The sequence below is a fragment of the Mauremys mutica genome, unplaced genomic scaffold, assembly GCF_020497125.1.
Source record: "Mauremys mutica isolate MM-2020 ecotype Southern unplaced genomic scaffold, ASM2049712v1 Super-Scaffold_100084, whole genome shotgun sequence".
NCBI lineage: Eukaryota > Metazoa > Chordata > Testudines > Geoemydidae > Mauremys > Mauremys mutica.
The window spans coordinates 16,957-39,511 of record NW_025423260.1 but is presented as its reverse complement, the minus strand read 5'-3'; the positions used below and the strand labels follow the sequence as shown (position 1 = coordinate 39,511).

The window sequence follows — 22,555 nt, the reverse complement described above, 5'->3', positions numbered from 1 at the left end:
CTGGAGCAAAGCCACAGGGGTCTCTGAGGTTTCCCTGGCCCCTCGCCCCGGTCCTGCCTGGCTGATGTCAGCATCTCTCTGTGAGGTCACCACCTCCCCACCACCTTGGACCAATAGGCTGAGGTCCTGCAAAGGCCTTTGTGATGTCACTGCCACACCCCTCCCTTGCTGGGCTAATGTCCTGCCCCTGGCCAGGCACTTTGGGGGTTTGAGCTACTCCCTGTGGATCACCCCACTCAAGGAGCGTTCGTTTTAGGCAGCAAGCCGGCTAGACAGGGAAACATCAGACGCTGCTCCCAATGCTACACTCAGTTTTTCAGAAATTATGGCCAGAAGAGACCATTAGAGCATCTAATCATATAATCATAGAATATCAGGGTTGGAAAGGACTTCAGGAGGTCATCTACTCCAATCTACTGCTCAAAGCAGGACCAATTCCCAACTAAATCATACCAGCCAGGGCTTTGTCAAGCCTGAGCTTAAAAACCTCTAAGGAAGGAGATTCCACCACCTCCCTAGGTAACCCATTCCAGTTCTTCACCACTCTCTGAATGAAAAAGTTTTTCCTAATATCCAACCTAAACCTCCCCCACTGCAACTTGAGACCATTACTCCTTGTTCTGTCATCTTCTACCACTGAGAACAGTCTAGATCCATCCTCTTTGGAACCCCCTGTCAGGTAGTTGAAAGCAGCTATCAAATCCCCCCTCAGTCTTCTCTTCTGCAGACTAAACAAGCCCAGTTCCCTCAGCCTCTCCTCATAAGTCATGTGCTTCAACCCCCTAATCATTTTTTGTTGCCCTCTGCTGGACTCTTTCCACTTTTTCCACATCCTTCTTGTAGTGTGGGGCCCAAAACTGGACACAGTACTCCAGATGAGGCTTCACCAATGTCTAATAGAGGGGAATTAACACATCCCTCGATCTGCCGGCAATGCCCCTAATTATACAGCCCAAGATGCCGTTAGCCTTCTTGGCAACAAGGGCACACTGTTGACTCATAGCCAGCTTCTCGTCCACTGTAACCTCTTGGTCCTTTTCTGCAGAACTGCTTCCTAGCTATTCGGTCCCTAGTCTGTAGCAGTGAATGGGATTCTTCCGTCCTAAGTGCAGGACTCTGCATTTGTCCTTGTTTAACCTCATCAGGTTTCTTTTGGCCTAGTCCTCTAATTTGTCTAGTTCCCTCTGTATCCTATCCCTACCCTTCAGCGTATCTATCACTCCTCCCAGTTTAGTGTCATCTGCAAACTTGCTGAGGGTGCAGTCCACGCCATCCTCCTAATCATTAATGAAGATATTGAACAAAACCGGCCCCAGGACCGACCCTTGGGGCACTCCACTTGAAATTGGCTGCCAACTAGACATGGAGCCGTTGATCACTACCCATTGAGCCCTACGATCTAGCCATGTTTCTATCCACCTTATAGTCCATTCATCCAGCCCATACTTCTTTAACTTGCTGGCAAGAATACTGTGGGAGACTGTATCAAAAGCTTTACTAAAGTCAAGGGATAACACATCCACTGCTTTCCCCTCATCCACAGACCCAGTTATCTCCTCATAGAAGGCAATTAGGTTAGTCAGGCATGACTTGCCCTTGGTGAATCCATGCTGACTGTTCCTGATCACTTTCCCCTCCTTTAAGTGGTTCAGAATTGATTCCTTGAGGACCTGTTCCATGATTTTTCCAGGGACTGAGGTGAGGCTGACTGACCTGTAGTTCCCCGGATCCTCCTTCTTCCCTTTTTTTAAGATGGGCACTACAGTAGCCTTTTTCCAGTCATCCAGGACCTCCCCCGATCGCCATGAGTTTTCAAAGATAATGGCCAATGGCTCTGCAATCACATCCGCCAACTCCTTTAGCACCCTCGGATGCAGCGCATCCGGCCCCATGAACTTGTGCTCATCCAGTTTTTCTAAACAGTCCTGAACCACTTCTTTCTCCACAGAGGGCTGGTCACCTTCTCCCCATACTGTGATGCCCAGTGCAGCAGTCTGGGAGCTGACCTTGTTTATGAAGACAGAGGCAAAAAAAAGCATTGAGTACATTAGCTTTTTCCACATCCTCTGTCCACTAAGTTACCTCCCTCATTCAGCAAGGGGCCCACACTTTCCTTGACTTTCTTCATGTTGCTAACATACCTGAAGAAACCCTTTTTGTTACTCTTAACATCTCTTGCTAGATGGAACTCCAAGTGTGATTTGGCCTTCCTGATTTCACTCCTGCATGCCTGAGCAATATTTTTATACTCCTCCCTGGTCATTTGTCCAATCTTCCACTTCTTGTAAGCTTCTTTTTTGTGTTTAAGATCAGCAAGGGTTTCACTGTTAAGTCAAGCTTGTCACCTGCCATATTTACTATCCTTTCTACACATCTGGTTGTTTTTTTCCTGCAACCTCAATAAGGATTCTTTAATCCTTTAGAGGATTGGAACTGATTTCAGTGAAGGGACATGTTTGCTAGGTTTTTATGCATTTGCACAGGAAAACATTGAGTGTTTCCATTCATTTTAGGGATCCCTAGTCAGTGGAACTCCTGAACATAACAGAAATGCCATTATTTTTGTTGAAGGAAGAGGTTTGTAAGGGGGGATTTGAATTTGAACCAAGGACCACTTGAACTGCAGTCAAACACTCTACCGCTGAGCTATACCCCCATGACTGCTGTGTAGGTAAGTCAGAGATCTTAAAGATTTTGAAGGACAGGCCCTGCCTCAGCGATCTCCTGTTCTGTTCCCAGACCACAGTGCTTTTAAAAATGGGGTTTGATTAAACTTATAGATCCATGTAGACACCACAGCTTGCACACCCACCCACATAGCTTCCCCCAGTGACATAGCTACCACCTCTCGGGGAGATGGATTAACTACACGGACGGGACAGCTCTCTCCCCTCCGCTTAGAGCATCTTCATTATTTATGAATAGGTGGGAAATAACCTCCTGAATGGACAGTAACCAATTTATCAAATATTGCTGGGTCTGCATTCAAAATGGGTACCTGGCCGTATTGGCTGGGTCAGTAGGAGCATTGCCGGCAGATCGAGGGACGTGATGATTCCCTTCTATTCGGCACTGGGGAGGCCACATCTGGAGCATTGCGTCCAGCTTTCGCCCCCACCCCCCACTACAGAAACAAATTGGAGAGAGTCTAGGGGAGGGCAACAAAAATGATGAGGGGGCAGGGGACTGACGAGGGGAGGCTGAGGGCAGGGCTGCCCGGGGGGGGGCAGGTGGGGCAATTTGCCCCAGGCCCTGCAGGGCCCCCATGAGAATACAGGATTCTAGAGTATTGCAACTTTTTTTTATGGAAGGGGCCCCTGAAATTGTTTTGCCCCAGGCCCCCTGAATCCTCTGGGCGGCCCTGCCCCCTCCACCCCCTTCCCTCGTTCTCCTCCCTCCGAGGCCCCACCTGTGCTCCGCCCTCACTCCCATTGGCCACGTCCCACCCCCGCTCTTCCACTGTGGCTGAGGCCTGCTGGTCCACCTTCCGCTCGCTCCTCTCCTCCCTGAAGGCCTCCTTGTGCCTCTCCACCCCCTACCCCACGGCCTGTCTGCTGCCCCCACCTCTCTGCCCCTCCCCTGAGACCAGCCCTGCCCACCACCCCCACCTCTCTGCCCCTCCCCTGAGACCAGCCCTGCCCACCGCCCCCACCTCTCTGCCCCTCCCCTGAGACCCGCCCCGCCCACCGCCCCCACCTCTCTGCCCCTCCCCTGAGACCCGCCCTGCCCACCGCCCCCACCTCTCTGCCCCTCCCCTGAGACCCACCCCGCCCACCGCCCCCACCTCTCTGCCCCTCCCCTGAGACCCGCCCCACCCACCGCCCCCACCTCTCTGCCCCTCCCCTGAGACCCACCCCGCCCACCGCCCCCACCTCTCTGCCCCTCCCTGAGACCCACCCCGCCCACCGCCCCCACCTCTCTGCCCCTCCCCTGAGACCCGCGCCCCACACCCCCACCTCTCTGCCCCTCACTTGAGACCAGCCCTGCCCACGTCCCCGACCTCTCTGCCCCTCCCCTGAGACCCGCCCTGCCCACCGCCCCCACCTCTCTGCCCCTCCCCTGAGACCCACCCCGCCCACCGCCCCCACCTCTCTGCCCCTCCCCTGAGACCCGCCCTGCCCACCGCCCCCACCTCTCTGCCACTACCCTGAGACCGCCCCTGCCCACCGCCCCCACCTCTCTGCCCCTCCCCTGAGACCCGCCCCGCCCATTGCCCCCACCTCTCTGCCCCTCCCCTGAGACCCACCCCGCCCACCGCCCCCACCTCTCTGACCCACCCTGCCCACCGCCCCCACCTCTCTGCCCCTCCCCTGAGACCCGCCCTGCCCACCGCCCCCACCTCTCTGCCCCTCCCCTGAGACCCGCCCTGCCCACCGCCCCCACCTCTCTGCCCCTCCCCTGAGACCCGCCCTGCCACCACCCCCACCTCTCTGCCCCCTCCCCTGAGACCCACCCCGCCCACCGCCCCCACCTCTCTGCCCCCTCCCCTGAGACCCGCCCTGCCCACCGCCCCCACCTCTCTGCCCCTCCCCTGAGACCCCCCCCGCCCACCGCCCCCACCTATCTGCCCCTCCCCTGAGACCCGCCCGCCCACCGCCCCCCTCTCTGCCCCTCCCCTGAGACCCGCCCTGCCCACCGCCCCCACCTCTCTGCCCCTCCTCTGAGACCCGCCCTGCCCACCACCCCCACCTCTCTGCCCCTCCCCTGAGACCCGCCCTGCCCACCGCCCCACCTCTCTGCCCCTCCCCTGAGACCCGCCCTGCCCACCGCCCCACCTCTCTGCCCCTCCCCTGAGACCCGCCCTGCCCACCGCCCCCACCTCTCTGCCCCTCCCCTGAGACCCGCCCTGCCCACCGCCCCCACCTCTCTGCCCCTCCCCTGAGACCCGCCCTGCCCACCGCCCCCACCTCTCTGCCCCTCCCCTGAGACCCGCCCTGCCCACCGCCCCCACCTCTCTGCCCCTCCCCTGAGACCCGCCCTGCCCACCGCCCCCACCTCTCTGCCCCTCCCCTGAGACCCTCCCACCCCACCGCCCCCACCTCTCTGCCCCTCCCCTCCGACCCGCCCTGCCCACCGCCCCCACCTCTCTGCCCCTCCCCTGAGACCCGCCCCGCCCACCGACCCCACCTCTCTGCCCCTCCCCTGAGACCCGCCCCGCCCACCGCCCCCACCTCTCTGCCCCTCCCCTGAGACCCGCCCTGCCCATTGCCCCCACCTCTCTGCCCCTCCCCTGAGACCCGCCCTGCCCATTGCCCTCACCTCTCTGCCCCTCCCCTGAGACCCGCCCTGCCCATTGCCCTCACCTCTCTGCCCCTCCCCTGAGACCCACCCTGCCCATTGCCCTCACCTCTCTGCCCCTCCCCTGAGACCCACCCTGCCCACCACTTGCACCTCTCTGCCTCTCCCGAGACCCACCCTGCCCAGCGCTCACACCTGTCTACCTCCTCCCCTGACCTGCCCTGTCCACCACCCCCACCTCTTTGCCCCTCCCCTGAGACCCACTTGTCCACCCCTTTCCTCGGTCGTCTGTTGTTATTCCTTGAAACATCAAGGATGGAATTAAAAGCTGAGTTTACTCCAGGGTGAGGAAAGAAAGGAGCCACCAACCCCCTGACAAATCTCAGTGCCCCAGAGAAAACCTGCCCCCTGCTATTGCAATCACTGCTGTGCTGGGGATATGGCAGGAAAGGGACTGTCTGAATGATCAAGGCAGGAAATGGACAACAATCTACAGCAACGTCATTGACCACAAACATACTCTCCTCATGCTCCAGCCAGAAGGGAAATGAGCAGGAATTCTTGCAGTTCAGCCATGGACACACTTACACAATGGCACAGCAGTGTGTGTGCTGGGGGAGCTGGTCTGAGGAAACAACTGGAATTGATCACTCAGTGAGAACAGAACTAGAGTGCAGTGAGAGACACATCTTAACTGAGTAATTGTGGCTGAGTGGTTAAGGGGGTGGACTAGAAATCCATTGGGGTCTCCCTGCGCAGGTTTGAATCCTGCCAACTATGGAGAAAATTGTGGTTCTTTAGTTTCAAGGGAGCTGGGTCTTGTCTCACTCTCAAGCTGTGTCTACACTATTGGGTAATGCGGCTTTAAAATGTTTTAATTAAACAGCTGTTGCATGTCCAGAGCACATCCACGCTAGAATCTTGGATGGCCACAGAGAGCAGTGCACTGTGGGTAGCTGTGCAACTGGCTGCAGGGTGTTTTGGGAAGGGTTTGCAGTGCCTCATGGGCCGGTACAGCATCACATGATGCAGGTTTCTCTATCCCACCGTTCCATGGGCATCCTACTAGATTGCCAGCTGCTTTTCAACTGCGGTGTGCGTGGCGGGGTAGAGACTGAGTGTGTGTGTGGGGAGAGGGAGTGTGTCGGCACACTGTCTCTATGTTCAGACAGCTGCTGCAAGCAACCAGTCCTGAGGCAGGGGGAGGGGGCAGCCCCCACATCAGCCCCCGCTTCCCTCACTGGCTCAGCTCAGCACAGCAGCCTCTGTCACACGCACACACACACACACTGCTGCTGCTGAGCTCTGTGTCAGGGGTGCTGGAACAGGGGGTTTAGAGGGCCGTGGCCTCACCACTCTTAACTGGCTGTTAGGACAAATGATGGAGTGGGAGGAAGAGTGGAGTCTTGGGGGGGGAGAGGCATTCTGTGGGTGTGGCCTCGGGGGGAGAGGTGGTGTGAGTGTGGGTCCTTGGGGAAGGGTTTTCATGGGAGTGCCACAGTTCAGACAATAGTGACCCCCCCACTGTAAGGAAGCTCCCCGCCCCTGCTCTGTGTTCGTAGCGCGGGAGAGAGCAGCGTTCCAGGGCAGTGATTTGCTCCCCGGGGCTCCGCCAGGGGGGCTTGGGAGGCTGCAGGGAGCCCTGGGCCCTTTAAATCACCACCCTGGGGAAGCCGGGCCGGGCTGGCACAGCGTACCCGCTCTTGCCAGTACCTCATACCGGAATGTACCAGCTTACGTTCACTTCTGGAAGGTCCTCACGTGGATCAATAACTGGTTAAAAGCCAGGAAACAAAGGGTAGGAATAAATGGACAGTTTTCAGGATGCAAATAGGTAACTAGTGGTGCCTGTACTGGGACTAGTCAACATCTTCATAAACGATCTGCTAAACAGCGAGGTGACAAAATGTGCGGATGATCCAAAACTACAGAAGATAGTTAAGTCCAAAGCAGCCTGGGAGGATCTAAAAAGAGATTTCACAAAACTGGGTGAAAGGGCAACAAAACGGCGGATGAAATTCAATGCTGATCAATGCAAAGTGATGCACATTGGCAAACATAATCCCAGCTCTACATATAAAACGATGGGATGTAAAATAGCTGTTCCAACTCAAGTGAGAGATCTTGGAGTCACTGTGGATAGTTCTCTGCAAACATCCACTCAATGGGCAGTGGCAGGCAAAAAGCGAACAGAATGTTGGGAATCATGAAGAAAGGGATAGAGAATAAGAGAGAAAATCTTATTGCCACTGTATAAATCCATGGTACGCCCATATCTTGAATACTGCATGCAGATATGGTCGCTCCATCTTAAAAAAGATGTATTGGAATTGGAAAAGGTTCAGAAACGGGTATGGAGTGTCTGCCATATGAGGAGAGAATAATAAGACTGGGACTTTTCAGCTTGGAGAAAAGCTGACTAAGGGGAAATATGCTAGAGGTCTATAAAATCATGACTGGTGTGGGGAAAGTAAATAAGGAGTGTTACTTATTCCTTCTCATAACACAAGAACTAGGGGTCACCAAATGAAATGAATAGGCAGCCCGTTTAAAACAAACACAAGGAAGTATTTTTTCACACAACGCACAGTCAACCTGCGGAACTCCTTGCCAGAGGAGGTTGTGAAGGCCAAGACTATAACAGGGTTCCAAAAAAGAGCTAAATCGATTCATGGAGGACATGCTCTGAGCCAGGATGGGCAGGGATGGTGTCCCTAGTCTCTGTTTGCCAGGAGCTGGGAATAGGTGACAGGGGATGGGTCACTTGGTGATTCCCTGTTCTGTTCATTCCCTCTGGGGCACCTGGCTTTGGCCGCTATGGGAAGACAGGATACTGGGCTAGATGGACCCAGTCTGACCCAGTCTGGCTGTTCGTACGTCCTTATGTCCTTATGCTCCTTTCATACAGATGCCTGGGATTCTGCCTCACAATGTGTCCCTGAGGTCTCAGCCAAAATGCCCAGACAGGCAAACACTCTGGGCTCCTGAACCCTCTGCCCCCCACCTAGTGCCCTATGGCTCATCCCTGACCCTTGATGCTGCTCCTTGCTATAGACTGTGAAAGGAGCAGAGGCAGCGCAGGAGCCTTCTGGGGACGCAGATCTGAGGCTTTGGGGAGACACATTGTCTGAGACATCAGAGCGCTGCAAACCCTGCAGCCACCCCAAATCTGGGGCCTGTTCCATCCCTGAGTCTGGGCTACTGCGATCCCTCCCCAGAGCAGGGTGCCCACAGATTACAGCATGGAAATAGGCGTGTGACACTAACTCCTGTTCTCCCTGACAAGGCGTCCCCTGCACCAAGTGCCTCTCCCAGGCAAGACGTGTCTTCGGTGCCCCCCCCCATATGTTAAAAATTTGAATATCTTATTTTTCATTGCATTTGTAGCTCAGCTCATGATTTTGATGCACAATTTCGATGCATGATTTTCTCTGTCATATAAGATGATAAATTTGCAGGCTAGGTTCTGTAAACCTGTATTTATTCATGCCATATATAAGCAAATAAAACAAATGCATTTTCTTTAAGCATATAGAAACTTTTAAATTTTGACAGTAACTGAAATGTACTAACATCTAGCAATGGAACTGTCACTAGCACAGGGTGGGCCAGTATTAAATAGAGTTACAGCGCAGACAGCGTTAGGATGTTAACCCCAGGCCTTTAGTTGAAAGGTCGCTTCTCTCGCCTTTCCCCCATGAACTGAAGCGCAGCATTAAAGAGATCCAAAGATTAGCCAATGGTATTTTAAAGTGCTAAAATAGCAAGCGATGTCAGTCTCTCATTGGCCATCAGCGACTGAAGATGTGGTTTAATGAGCTGGAGCTTCAAGGCGAGGGTGGCTCTGTCCACTGCCTTCCATTGCGCTGCTGGGCACCAAGTCCCTGGTGGCCAATATGTGACGCTGGGAGAAGAGAGTGGGGTGGCAAGTGGCGGCAGGACTTTTGCCACCAGGGTCTAGCTGCCCAACTTGCTCCTGGTACTGCTGGCCCCCCGTCGCCTGCAGGTAACATAGGAACTAAGGCAGGAATAGGGTGAGGAAGCGAGTAAAGCCGAGCAAGGAAAGCAAAAGTGAATCTTGTCTTCATGGGCCGCTCGCAATGACGTCCTTTTTCTGTGCCACTGCTGACAACAACATCCCAGACAGAAAAGCAGGAGGCCAAAAAGAAACCGAGCAGCTGCTGAAGTAGTTCAGTTGGGAGCGTGCTAGACTGCAGCAGAAAAAGACAGCATGGGATTCTGAAACGAGTTGGCCCACCTGACCTTTCATTCTTCTCTTGCTCTTTGTCAGCAAGGGGAAGAAAAAGAAGCTCTCCCTCAAGCTGGAGTCACAAGGGCGACGTAAGGACGACTTCCTGAGCCCTGGCTCCAGTCCTCTGCTCTGCCAGCTGACCCATCGAAGGGCTGCCACCACTTTCTCCAGGTTTGTCCATCGGTCTGTGCCAGGGTGAGCAAGAGCCAAGCAGCTGGAGGTTCTGTAGTATAGTGGTTATCACATTTGCCTACCACGCAAAAGGTCCCTGGTTCAAAACCAGGCAGAAATATGCTGGCTTCCTTTTGCCAGATTCCCCTTGCTGTTCAGGAAGGCCTCCTCCTTCTCCTATTGGCCTGTCCCTGGGATAACTCCAACCCCTGCATGACAGAGGGTGCTGACAGCAGTGGAGAAAGCACCTTGGCGTCAGGCTGGAGAACCTAGAGGAGTGCGGCGTGTTACCTTTTGGAGGCTTGTGGCTTGGCCTCCTCTGCTGTTGGAGGTTGGCCGGTGGAGGCCGGCTCTTCCTGCTGGCCTCCTCTGCGTGACTTGCCAAAGGAGGAAGTGAGGCAGGAATGGGCAAAAGAGGAAAGTCGAGCTGAGGAAGGCAGGGCAGAAGCTAAGCGCCTCAGTGCGGCTAAGTGGGGTTAGCAGAGCGTCACCATTCGTTCTGCAAAGCCGGGGGAGGTGCAGTTGGCTGCTGGGAGGCAGAATCCTGTGCCTGCATCTTGGCTTCCCAGGGATGGCTCCTTGCAGCCCAGGAGAAGCGGGGTTCTGGGGGGACAGAAAAGCAGCAATGGCGAGGCTGAGTGGGCTCCTTTCTGGCCGAGATGGTGGGTCTGGGAGTTGCCTGTAAGCCATAAGTGGACTTGGTGGAGTGAAAACCACTGCTCCATTCTGGCTGACCTGGGGGAGCCATTGATGACTTGGGAGTGGGGGCAGGGCGCTGGCTGTGAGCAAATGGGATCCAGGAAGCCCCAGCCTGCCCCTCCAGGGGCCGAGTTTTCTTCTTCTCTCCTGCCATGGGGAGCCCGGCCTTAAGCCTGCCCAGCATGCATTGCAGCTCGAGCATTAAGCCTTCCTGTGGTATAACCGAACTACAGCCTAGTGTAATAAGGTGTAAAGTTTAGATTGTGAATTTATCTTTAATTTCCATGGTAACTTACTTTGATCTTTTATGCCTACCACTTATAATCCTTAAAACTCCATCTTTCTGTAGTTAATAAATCTGTTTTATGAAACTGGTGTATTTTGCTTGAAGTTCTTGGGAAATCTCAGCTCCATTACAAGGCTGGTTCATGTACTATTCACAGTGAGGGAGGGGTGGACCCTGCGTAATAAACTCACTATTGTGTCATACAGGAGGCCTGTGATACGAAGGGGGTCAGATTAGATGCTCTAATGGTCTCTTCTGGCCATCAAGTCGACTAATTTCTGAAAAACTGAGTGTAGCATTGGGAGCAGTGTCTGATGTTTCCCTGTCTAGCCGGCTTGCTGCCTAGAACGAACGCTCCTTGAGTGGTGTGATCCACAGGGAGTAGCTCAAACCTGCAAAGTGCCTGGCCAGGGGCAGGACATTAGCCCAGCAAGGGAGGGGTGTGGCAGTGACATCACAAAGGCCTTTGGCAGGACCTCAGACTATTGGTCCAAGGTGGTGGGGAGGGGGTGACCTCACAGAGAGATGCTGACATCAGCCAGGCAGGACAGGGGCGAGGGGCCAGGGAAACCTCAGAGACCCCTGTGGCTTTGCTTCAGCAAGTCTCCTTCTCCAGGTCTCTCTCTGAGGACTGAGAGAGTATTTGGGTTCACGGACGTGAGCACCAGGAAGAACCTCTTTTGAGTCTTCTCCTTCCCTTTTAGTGATTTTACTAGAAAACAGCCGTCCCTGTTTAGAAGGTAAGAGCCTCCTGGAGGTGTGAAACCTGTTCAGTCTGATCCATGGGGGTGACAGTTGAATTCTAGGCATGGAAGACATGAGCTTAAGGAGGCAGAACTTTATTCTGCACCTGGGATTTTGTCCCTTAGAATCACTGGGGACATTAGGGTTTGTTCTTTTTGCTTCCCCTCTTCCTCCCTCCTCTTTTTCTCTTGCTTCCTTTGTCCTTTTATCTGTTCTCCTCCCAACACCAGAAAGGTGTGTGTGTGTGTGTGTGCGCGTTGCGGGGGTGTGCTCTGCAGCTCCCACTGGGGGAGGTCCACCCAAAAATATGGGGCTGAAATAGTGCTTGGGCAGTGATCCCCACCAGTGACCTGGGCCATCCTTTGGGCTCTCTGGTGAGAACCCTCAGCCTCCCATCCTCAGTCTCTATCCCTGATTGGCTGAGCAGGGGGTTATTGACAGGGAGGAGACTCAGGTCCTTGTTGGTCTCTTTTAAGACCAAGTAAATAAGTCAGAACCAGTTCTGTGTTTGATGGATTTTGCTGCTTCTCTGCATTAATGGTCTCTGAGCAGTTCACGATTCTCTCTAACCTTGCAGTTCTCCTCAAATACTTGCTGAATAATTACTGTCACTGTTGTTGGTCTGGAGCTCATCAGAGCACTTTATTCTGGTCATTCAATGTCTGAAATTCAAGATCTGATGGTTAGTTTGAAAATCAGGGCTCTTGGGTCCTATTCCCAACTCTGCCACTGGCTGGGTGTGTGACCCAAGACAAGTCAATTCTCCTTTCTCAGCCTTAGCTTCTCCCTCTTTCAAGTAGGGATAATAATGATCCGCTCCTACCTACCTCACAGTGCGTGGAGGCAGGGTCGGCTCTAGGTTTTTTGCCGCCCCAAGCAAAAAAAAATTTTGGCTGCCCCCACCTCAGCCCTGGGGTCCCCCGCCATATGCTCCTGCTGCCTGAGCCCTGGGCTTCCCCCTACCCGCAGCCCCTTGCCACCCCAGCCCTGGGCTCTCCCCCACCCACCCACCCACCCCATGCCAACAACATAGGTTTGTTCTCCCCAGTCCACCCAGGCTGAGCTGCTCCCGTTTATACTCCATCTCCAGTCGGAGCATGCCCAGAGAGGGTGAGGGGGTGTGGCCTCTTCAGCCCACATGGCGCAGTTAACCCTAGCAGTGCCAGTGCAGGGTGGATGCACCTCATCACAGACAGCATTTCCCAAGTGTTGGGATTAGCTAGGAGATTTCTTCAGGAGTAACCTCCTGTAGGGACGGGGTCACAAATACCTTGGGAACCAAATACCTGGGCGTTTTCCTAGTTCGGAATGACTTGCTGTGGAATTCTATCCCTGGATCATCTGAGACAATATTGACTTAAACAACTGAACTACCCTGTGACCATGTGCACTTACTTCCGTCAGTTGCACCCATTTGGGGTCTGCTGCTGTTCACCTTTTCAGAGTGGAGATTTAAACATACGACTGTTTCTTTGATAATATGTTCAACAGCTTAGAGTATTCTCTCCTGTTGACTGAACTTTTTGAATTTTCTCCATGTCATCATGCAGAGATAGGGGGAAAAACAAACCTGAAGTTAAAAAATGGTAATTTGTCTGAAATTTCCCAAAACATCTGAGCTACATTCTGTCAAACAAAACTAACATGCAGTTATATGACCAAGGAGCCTGCATGAAAGATAGAAAACCCATATCACAGAGAGGTAGAAGACACTTTCATTTTAATTTAAAGTGAAATTCCAGACTAGGCTACATCTGATGTCTCAGAATCAGGATAAGAAATTCTCCCATGATCCACTGAAACCTGCTTCTCCCAGCGCTTTCTCATGCATCTGACGAAGTGGGTATTCACCCACGAAAGCTCATGCTCCAAAAGTCTGATAGTCTATCAGGTGCCACAGGATTTTTTGCTGCTTTTACAGATCCAGACTAACATGGCTACCCCTCTGATACCTCTCTCATTAGTGTTATTTACAGGAGTTTTAGCACCTTCATAGCGGGAGAAAAAACAGCCGACCTTCCCAGAAGCAGCTTTGCCATTGAGGGAAAAGGGGATTTGAACGGTGCTTGGGATCCATTTGAAATCCCCTTCCAAGTCTGACACTTTCATCGCCTGCCAGACTGACTCTGATTTAGGATCAAAGACGTGTACAAGCACCATTCCCAAGCATGGACAGCCAAGAACATGACCCCACCAGACACGTTGGGAAGCGAAGGAATACGAAGGGGTGAACTGTGCATGGCTCAGGCACAAGGTAACAGTTCTGGGGTGATGGGGAAGGATGGAATGTCTGAGTCGCCCCATCTCCTTCCAGTGTCACAGAGCCTAAAATGACCCTTATTTCCCTGACACTGCTCCAGCTCTTCATCATATTTAAATATATTTTAAATGAGAAAAAAGTCAACAAAATAACTGCTGTTCTGCACAATCCAGGGTAATGTGAGAACAACTGGGAATGAGACAATCTGTCCTCAAAGAGGAACTTGACGTCTCTAACAATAACTTTGCACTGGGAGGAGAAGTATAAATGTGAATCTCCAGGTTTGTTTAGACAAGGAAATGTGACGGTGATTAGGTCATATCAGGAGGAAATGGGCTATGGATAGTCAGTGGGGTTATCTAGCACATGTCTTTACTGCAAGAATAGCTGTCTTATTACATCAGGAAAGTGAACTCAAGCTAGCTAACTCCATGACAACCACAGTGATGAGACCCAGGTAGATTTTATCTCAATGTAGCTGGTTGAAGACACCCCCCATCACCCCCACCTGGGGTGATGACATTCCTGGTAGAAAGGACACCCACTCCCATGACTCGCAGGACAATGGAGTTGATACAAAGGACCACAGGATCCACCCCAAAGACGGGCGAGCTTCAAAAGTGGGCAACTCATGTGTGGGAGCTGAGGGACTACAGTGTGCAAAAGATGCAAACAGCCTTAACACTCACTGCCTGGGAACTGTCAAAAGAATTAAAGAAAAGATCTCCTGACAGCTCTAGAGAAGGTTTTTATGAAGTTTGTCTCCTTTATGGATTCTCTGATGTTTAGAAAGGCCTGAACTATGAGTGAAGCTTTTCCCACACTCGCAGCATTCATAGGGTTTCTCTCCGGTGTGGACTCTGTAATGTGTAACAAGGGTTGAGCTCCGAGAGAAGCTTTTCCCGCACTCACTGCATTCATAGGGTTTCTCTCCCGTGTGGACTCTCTGGTGAGAGATAAGAGAGAAGAGGTGAGTGAAACTTTTCCCGCACTCACTGCATTCATAGGGTCTCTCTCCTGTGTGGATCCTCTGGTGCATAGTAAGGTTTGAGCTCCGAGAGAAGCTTTTTCCACACTCGCAACATTCGTAGGGTCTCTCTCCTGTGTGGACTCTCTGGTGAGAGATAAGGGAGGAGAAGTGACTGAAACTTTTCCCGCACTCACGGCATTCATAAGGTCTCTCTCCTGTGTGGATCCTCTGATGCCTAGTAAGGTTTGAGCTTCGGGTGAAGTTTTTCCCGCACTCACAGCATTCGTAAGGTCGCTCTCCCGTGTGCGTTGTCTGATGAGAGATAAGGGCTGATCTCTGAGTGAAGCTTTTCCTGCACTTGCAGCATTCGTAGGGTCGCTCTTCTGTGTGGATTCTCTGATGAGAGTTAAGGGTATATCGCTGAGTGAAGCTTTTCCCGCACTCACAGCATTCATAGGGTTTGTCTCCTCTGTGTTTTCGCTGATGCCTACTAAGGGCTGAGGTACGATTGAAGCTTTTCCCACACTCACAGCATTTGTAGGGTGTCTCTTTCGTGTGGATTATCTCATGTCGAATAAGGGCTGAGCGGTAATGGAAGTTTTTCCCACACTCACTACACGTAGTCTCTCGCTTTTCCGTGAGGATTTTCTCCTGGGACGTAGTTTCCTTGAGGTCCCTGTGAGTTCCCTGACAATCAATGGGTTCATCCACTCTCTCCTCTGAGTGGTTTCCCTGCTCTCTCTCTGGTCTGTGGTAACTTTCACCAGCTTTTCCCTGCTCATGGGGGCTGGACACACTCCCTTTGGCTCTTCGCAGTAATTCCCCATGCGCTTTGGCGAGCTCAGCATCTTCCTGGTGAGGATTCTGCTCCTCGCTCTCCCTCACCACCCAATCACCTGCTAGAAGAGAGGAGAAATCTCAGAATTGGGGATGGAAAGGCAGAGAACAAACCCAAGTAAGTGCTGGAGAGACAGAAAATAAAAATCAGGGACTGAATTCCCCCAAACTCTTCCCCACAGGGGACAGTGGAGGGGATCAATTCTGCTCCCCACCCAGGACCGGCCTTTGGGGGGGGGGCCGTACGGGTGCCCCACCCAAGGGGGTGCCGGGCGCAGGGTTTGGATTCCCACCTGACCTGCTGCCGAGAGGCTCGCTGGGCTGATGAAAGCGGCACAGGGAGGCAGATAAGAAGCTGCGTGGGGGAGTAGGAGAGACCCGAGCTGCAGGGGGCAGCTGGACGACCAGCCGTCAGAGTCAGGTGATTGCTCCGGAGCAGAAGGGCCCCTCTTCCGCCCTGCTCCACGTGTGCAGCTGCTGCTGTTCCTGTCCTCCCAACCCCCCACCCTCCGTTCACCCCCGGAGTTGCCCCGTCCACCCCCGACTGGGAGCATCCTCCTGACTGCTCTGCAGGGGGGAGGTGCTGATTGATGGCGGGGTGATCCCCTCCCCCACACCCGGATACCCGATTTCCACTGAGCTGGGGTGATGGGACGGGGGAATCTGCGTGTGCTGCTGCCTCTCTGGGGCCGGAGCTGCCGGCAGCTGCTTGTGTCTGAACAAGCCTAGTTCAGGCTCCTGACCCTGAGAACTTTGTTAAAGAGACAGCGCGCTCACTCACTCAGGCACATACTACCGTCACACACACACACACACACACACACACACCCCAGGGCTCCCTGCATCCAGGTCACTTCCCCACCTGGGCGGTGCTGAGACATCAGGAGCAGCTGCTCTCCTGCCCTCCCCTTACACAGCCTGCAGGGAAAGTGACCTGGGTGCAGGAAGCCCTGACATCACTCCTTGCTCCCCTCTCCCAGCCCCCCAGGGCTGCGTGGGGCGGGGGAGCAGCAGTCCAGTGGGGGAGCGAGCAGCAATGCCAGCTGCTTTGTGCATCCAGGTCAGGTTCCCCACGTGGGTGCAGGAGGGGGATGCCGGGGTTAGAGGCAAAGGGGGCACAGTGCAGGGGTTGAGGGCACAGGAGAGTGGTGCAGGGTGTAGCAGTGAAGGGCTGCATAGAACCATAAAATATCAGGGTTGGAAGGGACCTCAGGATGTATCTAGTCCACCCTCCTGCTCAAAGTAGGACCAATTCCCAACTAAATCAACCCAGCCAGGGCTTTGTAAAGCCGGGCCTTAAAAACCTCTAAGGAAGGAGACTCCACCTCCCTAGGGAACCCATTCCAGTGCTTCACCATCCTCCTAGTGAAATAGTTTTTCCTAGTATCCAACCTAGTCCTCCCCCACTGCAACTTGAGGTCATTACTCCTTGTTCTGTCATCTGCTACCACTGAGAACAGTCTAGATCCATCCTCTTTGGAACCCTCCTTCAGCAGTTGAAAGCAGCGATCAAATCCCACCCTCAATCTTCTCTTCTGCAGACTAAACAATCCCAGTTCCCTCAGCCTCTCCTCATAAGTCATGTGCTCCAGCCCACTAATCATTTTTCGTTGCCCTCTGCTGGACTCTTTCCAATTTTTCCACATCCTTCTTGTGCGGGGCCCAAAACTGGACACAGTACTCCAGATGAGGCCTCACCAATGTCGAATAGAGGGGAACGATCATGTCCCTCGATCTGCTGGCAATGCCCCTATTTATACAGCCCAAAATGCCATTAGCCTTCTTGGCAACAAGGGCACACTGTTGACTCATAGCCAGCTTCTCATCCACTGTAACCCTGTCATGGGTCTACCCTCACTTGAAGCTGGGGGGTTTCAAAGTGAGGACCAGCATGTCTTCCCCCACCCCAAAATCCTTAGGGTAGGTCTCCTTCAGGCTGCCACCACTCGGTCGATTACGTGGGCCGAGACACCCCTATATTCCCCCTCCCACTTCCCTTTCCAGAGACGTTCCCTGGGGAAATACAGATCCACTCATCAGAGGGAAACCTCCCCCCCTCTCTCTCTCCTAGCCACTGGAAAGAGATACCTGATTCAACTGTTTGAATCAAACCCAGGAGGAACTATCTCCCCCCTCCCTTCTCTGCCCGGAGATAAGCCTGTCTCACCACCGAGAGAGTGTCTTCGCCCCTCCCCCTATCCACAGTAGAAGGGATTTAATCAAGTCTTTATAGAAAGAATTTATTAAAAGGAAAACAAGAAAATACAGAATCTCTATGAGCCCAAGCTGGACACTCATAGGGTATAACCTTGCTAAGTTTTGGAGAGAATCCTCTCTCTTTCTCAGTACAACAAAACAGCAGAATAAGAATAATCAATAACAAACACACAGAATTGCAAGCATAGGATTATTAGGTGAGGACACAACGTATCTTTCTAATACTCACTATCTTGACTAGAAGAAATTAGTTCAGAAAGGTGGAAACTTGTAGACTTGATTAAAACATCTGGACTGGTGTAGGTCCAGACGGCTAAGAACTCAGAACAAAGAACACAGAGACCCAAGTTCCCGCTCTCTGGGATTTTCAAATTCTCTTCCCTGATTGGTCCTTTGGTCAGGTGTTTCACCAGGTCTGTGTTAACCCTTTACAGGTAGACCTTAACCCTTAACTAACTACTTATGACACGCCCCCCAAATCGTCACAGTGGGATCCACTGGCGGCGATTTCCTCCTAAACTGCAAAACCAACAGAGTAATAAACACATGCACTATTACATATACTACTAAGCATATAACATGTAAAGAACACTTTTTAGCCACTAGATTCTGGGAAACTGTCACGAGAGAGTGCATCAGCAACTTTGTTGGAAGCTCCTGAAATGTGTTGAATTTCAAAATCAAAGTCTTGGAGAGCTAAACTCCATCTGATAAGTTTTTTGTTGTTTCCCTTGTTAGTATGAAGCCACTTTAGTGCAGCATGATCGGTTTGTAGCTGGAACTGCCGTCCCCAAAGGTATGGGCGTAGCTTTTCCAAAGCATACACAATGGCGTAACACTCTTTTTCACTGACGGACCAGTGGCTTTCCCTCTCAGACAGCTTCTTGCTGAGAAACACGACAGGATGGAAGTTGTGATCCGGTCCTTCCTGCATTAGTACCGCTCCTACCCCACGTTCAGATGCATCGGTGGTAACTAGGAAGGGTTTGTCAAAGTCCGGGGCCCTTAATACAGGGTCAGACATGAGCATCGCCTTAAGCTGGATAAAGGCTTCCTGACACTCATCAGTCCACTTAACTGCATTTGGCTGGGTTTTTCTGGTCAGATCAGTTAGTGGAGCAGCGATTTGGCTGTAGTGTGGTACAAATCGCCTGTAATATCCGGCCAAACCTAAGAAGGATTGGACCTGTTTCTTTGACCTTGGGACAGGCCACTGTTGGATAGCCTCCACCTTGGCCTGTAGGGGGTTGATGGTTCCTTGACCCACCTGGTGTCCTAGGTAAGTCACTCTGTTTTGGCCTATTTGACACTTTTTGGCCTTAACAGTTAGTCCTGCCTGCCTGATGCGCTCAAAAACCAGTTTCAAATGTTCTAGGTGTTCAGGCCATGAATCAGAGAAAATGGCCACATCATCGAGGTATGCAACTGCACAGTCTTCCAATCCTGCTAGTAGACCATCCACCAGCCTTTGGAAGGTGGCAGGTGCATTCCGCAGTCCGAATGGAAGCACAGTAAACTCATACACCCCTGCATGGGTGATGAAGGCAGATTTTTCCCTGGCGGGTTCATCTAGTGGTACCTGCCAGTATCCCTTGGTTAAATCAATGGTAGAGATGAACTGGGCACGTCCCAACTTTTCCAATAGCTCATCAGTGCGTGGCATTGGATAGTTGTCTGGACGAGTTACAGCATTGAGCTTACGGTAGTCCACACAAAAGCGTATTTCCCCATCTGGTTTGGGAACCAGAACCACTGGAGATGCCCATGCACTGGTAGAAGGGCGGATGATACCCATCTCCAACATGTTGTCAATCTCCCGTTTAATAGCAACTTTGGCATGACCAGAGATGTCATTTCCAGAGCACGCTGCTTACCTGGAAAAACACTATTTCTCCTGGATATCAGGATCCAAGGTTGAGGAGCTAGACGACCTACACCTCCTGATATTGATGGAGCAGTTCCTAGATGGTGTTCCTGAGAACATTAGACGCTACATCCAAGATGGTAAACCTAAAACTCTGACTGAGGCAGGAGAGATTGGAGCCAGATGGATGGCATCGGTAGACAACACGAAAGCTACTGCCAAAGGGAGCGATTCACACAAGGTACCCACCGAGACTAAACCTTACCATCGAGGGCCAATCAAGCCCACACCTACAACCCAAGCACAGTCACACCCTACCTCTTCTTCTACCTCACCAGTTTCCAGTAAACCAACACAACCCCGTGACCCATCAAGTGGGCGATGTTTTGGATGCAATGAACTGGGGCATATCAGAGCCAAATGCCCAAAGAACCTGAACCGGGTCCAACTCCTTGCACCTGCACACCAAGGAAACCCGGAATTAGATATCTCTCAAATACCCATATGCTTTAGGGAAACTTTGAGAGTGGACGGAAAGGAAGTTATTGCATGGAGAGACACTGCAGCACATGTGTCAGCTATCCACCGAACCTTCGTGGACCCCAAATTCATCAACCCGAAAACCAAAGTGACAGTTCGCCCCTTCATGTCAAAACCTGTAACATTACCTACAGTGCGTTTACCTGTCCAGTACAAGGGCTGGTCAGGGACGTGGACTTTGCTGTCTATGACAATTATTCTGTCCCCATGATACTGGGCAACCACTTGGCCCATCACGTTGCGCCGCCAGAAACAGAGGGAGTGGTTACACGCAGCCAAGCCAGACGAGCTGCTGCACCCATACCTGTTCCTGAGCCATCCACCAAGACCCCGTCTGTGTTACCAGAGACCCAGACAGACGTGGTGGAACCGGATCCCATGCCAACACCTACAGCAGCCATACTACATCCAGTCCCAGAACCGGAACTGGAAGAGCAACCAGCGGGAGTACCAGCGCCAGCACCGACGCCAGCGCTTACAACTCCACCGCCAGAGGGCGACAACGGGCCTGAACTGGAAAAACCAGCACACATGCCTACCCTAGAGGCTCAGCCGGAGCCTGAAATAACACCTCGTGGACCAGCGGAGAGCGGTTCACAGTCAACAGAAACAATCTCATCACCTACATCACTTCCAGAGGAACTGGTGTCTCCCGCCTCAAGGGAACAGTTCCAGACAGAGCAGGAAGCCGATGACAGCCTCAAGAAGGCATGGGTGGCGGCACGCAGCAACCCACCGCCTCTCAGCTCCACTAACCGATCCCGGTTCGTTGTGGACCAAGGACTTTTATACAAGGAAAGTCTTTATGGTGGACACCAGGAGGGCTGGCATCCTCAAAAACGGTTGCTAGTTCCGACAAAGTACCGGGAAAAGCTGTTAAGCTTAGCCCATGATCATCCCAGTGGCCATGCTGGGGTGAACCGAAGCAAAGACAGGTTGGGAAGGTCCTTCGACTGGGAGGGGATGGGCAAGGACGTTGCCAAGTATGTCCGGTCTTGTGAGGTATGCCAAAAGGTAGGGAAACCTCAAGACCAGGTCAAAGCCCCTCTCCAGCCACTTCCCATAATTGAGGTCCCATTTCAGCGAGTAGCTGTGGATATTATGGGTCCTTTCCCAAAAAAGACCCCCAGAGGAAAGCAGTACATACTGACTTTTGTGGACTTTGCTACCAGATGGCCGGAAGCGGTAGCTCTAGGCAACACCAGGGCTAACACTGTGTGCCAGGCCTTAACTGACATTTTTACCAGGGTGGGTTGGCCCTCTGAAATTCTTACAGATTCGGGAACAAATTTCCTATCAGGGACCATGAAAGACCTGTGGGAAACTCATGGGGTGCATCACTTGGTTGCCACCCCGTACCATCACCAAACTAATGGCCTAGTGGAAAGGTTCAATGGAACGTTGGGGGCCATGATCCGCAAATTCGTCAATGAACACTCCAATAATTGGGATCTAGTCTTACAACAGTTGCTGTTTGCCTACAGGGCTGTTCCACATCCCAGTTTAGGATTCTCACCATTCGAGCTGGTGTATGGCCATGAGGTTAAGGGGCCATTACAGCTGGTAAAGCAGCAATGGGAGGGGTTTACACCTCCCCCAGGGACTAACATTCTGGACTTTGTAAACAACCTTCGAAACACCCTCCGAGACTCTTGGGCCCTTGCTCGAGAGAGCTTAAAGGATGCTCAAGCGGAGCAAAAGGTCTGGTATGATAGACACACCAGAGAGCGTTCCTTCAAGGTAGGAGACCAGGTCATGGTCTTGAAGGCGCAACAGGCCCATAAGATGGAAGCATCCTGGGAAGGACCATACGTGGTCCAGGAGCGCCTGGGAGCTGTTAACTACCTCATAACATTCCCTGATTCCTCTTTAAAGCCTAAAGTGTTTCATGTTAACTCTCTAAAGCCCTTTTATCCCAGAGAATTACAGGTCTGTCACTTTACAGTTCAGGAAGGAGATGACACGGAGTGGCCTGAAGGTGTCTACTACGAAGGTAAAAGAAATGGTGGTGTGGAAGAGGTGACCCTCTCCACAACCCTGCAACGTCTGCAGCGGCAACAGCTCAAGGAGCTGTGCACTCTCTTCGCGCCCTTGTTCTCAGCCAACCCAGGACGGACTGAGCAAACCTGCCACTCCATTGACACAGGTAATGCTCACCCGATTAGGACCCCACCCTACCGGGTGTCACCTCATGCCAAAGTTGCTATTAAACAGGAGATTGACAACATGTTGGAGATGGGTATCATCCGCCCTTCTACCAGTGCATGGGCATCTCCAGTGGTTCTGGTTCCCAAACCAGATGGGGAAATACGCTTTTGCGTGGACTACCGTAAGCTAAATGCTGTAACTCGTCCAGACAACTATCCAATGCCACGCACTGATGAGCTATTGGAAAAGTTGGGACGTGCCCAGTTCATCTCTACCATTGACTTAACCAAGGGGTACTGGCAAGTACCACTGGATGAACCTGCCAAGGA

The 22,555-nt window shown here is 52.5% G+C and overlaps 1 non-coding gene across 1 annotated transcript; it reads left to right on the top strand.

Annotated features, from left to right (window-relative positions):
- The first annotated feature begins 9,709 nt into the window (after positions 1–9,709).
- Positions 9,710–9,782, top strand: TRNAG-ACC. The gene has a single exon. It is a non-coding gene; the product is annotated as a tRNA-Gly (tRNA).
- The last annotated feature ends 12,773 nt before the right edge of the window (positions 9,783–22,555 follow it).